Source organism: Pteropus vampyrus, unplaced genomic scaffold (genome assembly GCF_000151845.1).
Source record: "Pteropus vampyrus isolate Shadow unplaced genomic scaffold, Pvam_2.0 Scaffold12, whole genome shotgun sequence".
NCBI classification, from domain to species: Eukaryota; Metazoa; Chordata; class Mammalia; order Chiroptera; family Pteropodidae; genus Pteropus; species Pteropus vampyrus.
Genome location: NW_011888793.1, coordinates 8,392,028 through 8,397,185, shown reverse-complemented (window position 1 = coordinate 8,397,185; position 5,158 = coordinate 8,392,028). Strand labels below are relative to the sequence as shown.

Here is a 5,158-nt window from a genome sequence, read left to right as displayed (position 1 = left end):
TCAGTTGTGAGTTATAGTTTTGATTTGTGCATTATAGTTTTCTCAAGTTTCTGTGAGAGGATCCTCTCCTTAAGTTCAGTTTTAAAAAGCTCTTAACTATAACAGCAACATCAGAGGAATCAGTAAATCCATCCCTCTTGAATATCTAAGTTTGAGGCATAATTAGAAACCTTTTCATATTATGTTGACTTGAGTGTGAGAAAAATAATTAGCATTTTCAATGAGATCAATTTCAAACCAGAGAAAAAAAATCATTTTGACAAAATAACATTCTATTCATTTTCTTAGATTCATTCAGAGGTTGTAGTAGTTTGCAAGACGGCCATAACATGATACCACAGACTGGGTGGCTTAAACAATAGAAATTTATTTTTTCACAGTTATGGAGCCTGGAAGTCTAAGATCAAGTTACTAGCAGGTTTGATTTCTGGTCAAATATCTCTTCCTGGTTTATAGATAGGGGGTCTTCTTGCTGTGTTCTCACATTGCCTTTTCTCTGTATGAATGGAAAAAGAGAGATCTCTGGTGTCTCTTCTCATTTTATAAGGGCACTTGTCCTTTATGGCCTTATTTAATCTTAAATAACCTCCTTAAAGGCTCTGTCTCCAAATAGTCACATTGAGGGTTAGAGTTTCAACATATGAATTTTGAGGAAACACAATTCAGTCCATAACAGAGGTGATACTAAAAATTTTTATAATTGATAGATTATGACAGAATGAGGGACAAGAGTGACTATGACAGACCATAGAAGCCTCAGTAAAGTCACTAAAACTGATAAAAACTGATTTCTATGCTAAATAAAATTAGCTTATTTGCTGTTTTGGCCTCATTAAGCCATAGATTAAACCTGTCTAATATCATTATAATTGCATACACATTAACTCCTCAAAGGTAATGTTTACCTCCACAAATTTAAAAGTTATCAAGTCTAATACTCAAAAATTTCTGTACATCACAGTAGTAATAATTATAATACTTCTCAGCTGGACACTGCTATAATCTAAAAGTAATAGCCATAGCCATCACAGACTATTATTCTTGGCAAAAAATTAACTGTATCAATGTGCTTTAAATGAAATGCTACCATAAGAAAACTAATTTATTTTCATTAGTTGAATTTTCAAATTTCCAATTAAAAAATAACCTTTTCCTATTACGGATATAGCTGAAACTATTACTGTCTCTTAGAATAGGCTTTATAATTTTCCTTTTCTTGGGTTTATTCTGATCTCTTCCTCAAACTTAATGCATTTTCTATATAAGTTTCCAACAAAAAGTGCTAACATTTATTTGCAAGGTTAAGAAAAGTGTCGCCCTTAAGAAAATAAAAAAAGTTTATGCAAATGTTTAAATATCTTCTCACTTTTTTAAACATAGTAATGTTTTAGCTGAGACTCTAATATTATGTCTCAAACAATTGCATTACATTTTGCATGAATCCTACCTACTCTGTAATGCTTTCATATCAGGAGAATTTAATAATAGTACAAAGCCTATCTTCATAGCAATGATACTGAACTTCTAAGTACTTCTTTAAAACTTGTTTATAAAAAATTCTTTTCCAAAAGTAATTCACTATTGAAATGGCTTTTTAACGTCTGTCTAACCAAAATCAGACTGCCAAAAGAGACAATAAAGCTATGATATGTGTTAAAGAGAGTAAATTATCTGACACTGAACAACTGACATAGGCCACTAAATTTGGAAAATGCTGATTAAAAGCAATGTCTCTTGAGGTAATTCGCCTGCATTTTGAATCTTGTTCTTGCAACTACTAGCTGTGTATGTTGAGAAGAATTGTCTCCTCCTTCCTAAAAGAAACTGGTATGTGAATAGAGGACATTTGTTTGGAACATTATTATGATAGGATGTGTCGCTCTTTTGTGACAACAATAAAAGCTTGAATACAAAAAAAAAAAAAATCGACCAAAATCTCTCCCTTACATCCCACTGATGGACACTAAATCTCAAGACTGCCCCTAGTGGCAAAGGGAAAATGAGCATGCTGCATTTTAATCTATCTAATCATATGTTCAACGGTTACCATGTACCAGACAGTGTTATGTGGATAGAACTGTTATATCTCTTAGTTCACATAGTAGCCAAGCAAGGATTATAGCATTATCTTTGTTTCACATTGCCCCTATGAATTACTGAAAGGCAAAGACACGTGATCATTCTGCAATCTGAAACTTAGTCCACTGTTTCTACTTATAAATGTGCTACAAAACCTTGCCAATTATATGTTCTTATTTTCAGTTGAAAACGATATTCACTATTTGTATGTATTACCTACATTTTATGTTACTGGAGGTGACTATTGATTCATGGTCCTCATGAGTGCTAAATTGGAATATAAGCAAGGGAGAGAGAAAACGAGACCGGGCTAGGCCGAGTCCTGCTCAAATTGCACATATGACATGTTATATTTTTTATTTGTACATTCTTATTTATAGCAACATTATTCATAATAGCCAAAATGTAGAAACAATTCAAGTATCCATTGATAGACGAGTGGATTAAAAACGTGGTGTACACACACACACGTGTGCAATGGGACATCTTTCAGAAGGAAGAAAATTCTGACACCTGCTACAACATGATTGAAACTTAAAACCACTGTACACAGTGAAATAAGCCAGAAACAAAGGAACAAATATTGTATGATTCCACTTATATGTGAAGGTGGCCTTAAAGAATATGTAGTCAAATTCATAGGGACAGAAAGTAGAATGGTGGCTACCAGAGAGAGAGAGAGAGAGGAGTGGTAGAGAGGGAGAGGGAGAGGTAGAGGGAGAGAGGAAGCAGAAGTAAAGCAGAGAGAGACAGAGAAGAGGAAGGGTAAAGAGAAGAAGAAAAGGAGGAAGAGAGAAAAGAGAGATAGAAGAGAGAGAGAGATTAGATTGAGAAACATTAATAGTCTATTAATTCCATTAAACTTTTGTCTGATTTTGCTTAGAATGAGACTTGAATTAAGTTATTAGCAAGGAAAGTCATTAAAAGTAGTCTGGACTCCCCTAATAGCTATTTTAAAACACAGGAAATAGTGGAGAACTTATAAAATTGATACAGTATTCAAAACTAGTAACTTAAAAATTAATTTATCATTTAAAATCATAGCTCTGTTTTCTTTTACATTTCAGATTGCTGTATCTATCACAATAAACTTATTTTTAGAATATTTGACAAATTCCAATTATTATTAATATCTTGATGAACCAAATTTTAAGATAATTAACCCTAGTTTAAAAGTGATATGATGATAGTATTAGTGCAAATATATTTCAATTTCTAACAAAAAAAATCATAACCTAAATGTTTCTTGCTAAATGGGTTATGAATTGAAAATAATTACCATTACTTAGATACCAGTTAAAATAAACAAAATATATATGGAGTGAATAATTATTGTATGTATTACTAATAAACACATATAGAAAGAAGCCTATTGTTTAAATTTTTTATTACATTGTAGAAAGTACAAATTTATATCTAGATATGTTTTTTTTAACTTTAATTTTTCAATTAGAGCTGACATTCAATATTATTTTATATTATTTCATGTGTACCATATAGTGATTAGACATTTATATAATTTACAAAGTGATCCCCCCGATTAGTCGAGTACCCATCTATCACTATACATAATTACAATATTATTGACTGTATTTCCTATGCTGTACTTCATATCCTTGTGACTATTTTGTATATCTACATATTAACACTAGTGTTTCTAAGTGTTTAGAATATTTCATGGGTCTTACTCTTTCATTTTGGCAAATAAAGACTTATTTTATTGAACGATTGATCTACGTTATTGCCTAGGCCACCTATAGACAAAAGAGGTGATGCTTTAGTTTTTAGCCTCTTTCTCCTTGTACGGAGTCTTGGCCTAGAGTCACTCTTCATGAGGCTTGTATGTTTTTTTGGTCTTAGACCTATGAGCCTCAGCCTAGCCAGCCAGGAGCTTCTAATGAGTCTTGTCTGCCTTTAGCTTTTGGATGTGTTCCATGAGAATCAGCTTGTTTTTCAGCATGTTCCTCTATGCTTTCAGGTACAGGCGGTAACATATGTGACGGTCAGTCTTCTTAGATTCACAGTATCTTCTGAATGATAAAAGCAGAATTCTCATCATCTTCATCCAGGTTATTTTTTCAGGCCTTCCAGCACTAGCAGTGCCCTTTCACTTACCTATAACTGTATACCTGCTCTTCCATTTGGCCAAGGTGCTTTTCTGGCATCACGTCCAGGAATGGACAGTCACAGGCTTCAGAAAGATCATCTCATAATTGATCAGCTTCTAGCTCTGCAAATGGGAGTTGGCATTGACATTTCATTGGTCTTATTGTGTCTAACCAGATCTCCTTTTTAACACAGAGGAGGACACCAGAGGTGAGCCTCTTCTGAAGTCTGAACATATTCATGGATATGGCCACAGTGGCAAAAGGAAAGAAAGAACTTCGTCCTATTCTTCACGAGCTATTGCTCTACACATAATTGAAAACAGTATCATGTGATGGGCACACAGACAACCTATCACCAGATCTGGGTTTTGGTTTTCATTCTTTCATCTATTAGTTGCAAGGGTACAGATTGGACATGTCCATTGCCCTGATGATTAATGATCTTAAGCCCTTTTTCATGTACCCGCTGGTCATTTGTCTTCTTTGAAAAAATGTCTATTCAGTACCTTTGTCTATTTTAAAATGAGACTATTTGCTTTTTTGTTTTGTTTTGTTTTGCTTTTGCAGTTGAATTGTATGAGTTCCTTACATATTTTACATATTAACTTTTTATCAAATACGTGGTTTGCAACTGTTTTTTCCCATTTTGTATGTTGCCTTTTTATTTTGTTGAAGGTTTCATTTGCTGTGAAGTTTTTTAGTTCGATGTAGTCTCACTTGTTTGTTTTTGGATTTGATTCTTGTACTTTTGGTGTCATTGCCAAGAGAAAGGTCAAGGAGCTTTTCCCCTGTTTTCTTCTAGGATTTTTATGGTTCCAGGTTTTACAAGTCTTTAATCCACTTCAAGTTAATTTTCTTGAGTGGTGTTAAAGAGTGGTGCATTTTCATTATGTGGGTATCCAGTTTTCTCAACTTCAAGATAAAGATTGAAATTTGTGAACATAGTATAATTTGAGGTAAAGAGAAGATAT

The 5,158-nt window shown here is 33.3% G+C and overlaps 1 pseudogene; it reads right to left on the bottom strand.

Annotated features, from left to right (window-relative positions):
* Nucleotides 1-3,901: 3,901 nt before the first annotated feature.
* LOC111732246 lies at nt 3,902-4,427 on the bottom strand (annotated as a pseudogene).
* Between the last annotated feature and the right edge of the window lie 731 nt (nt 4,428-5,158).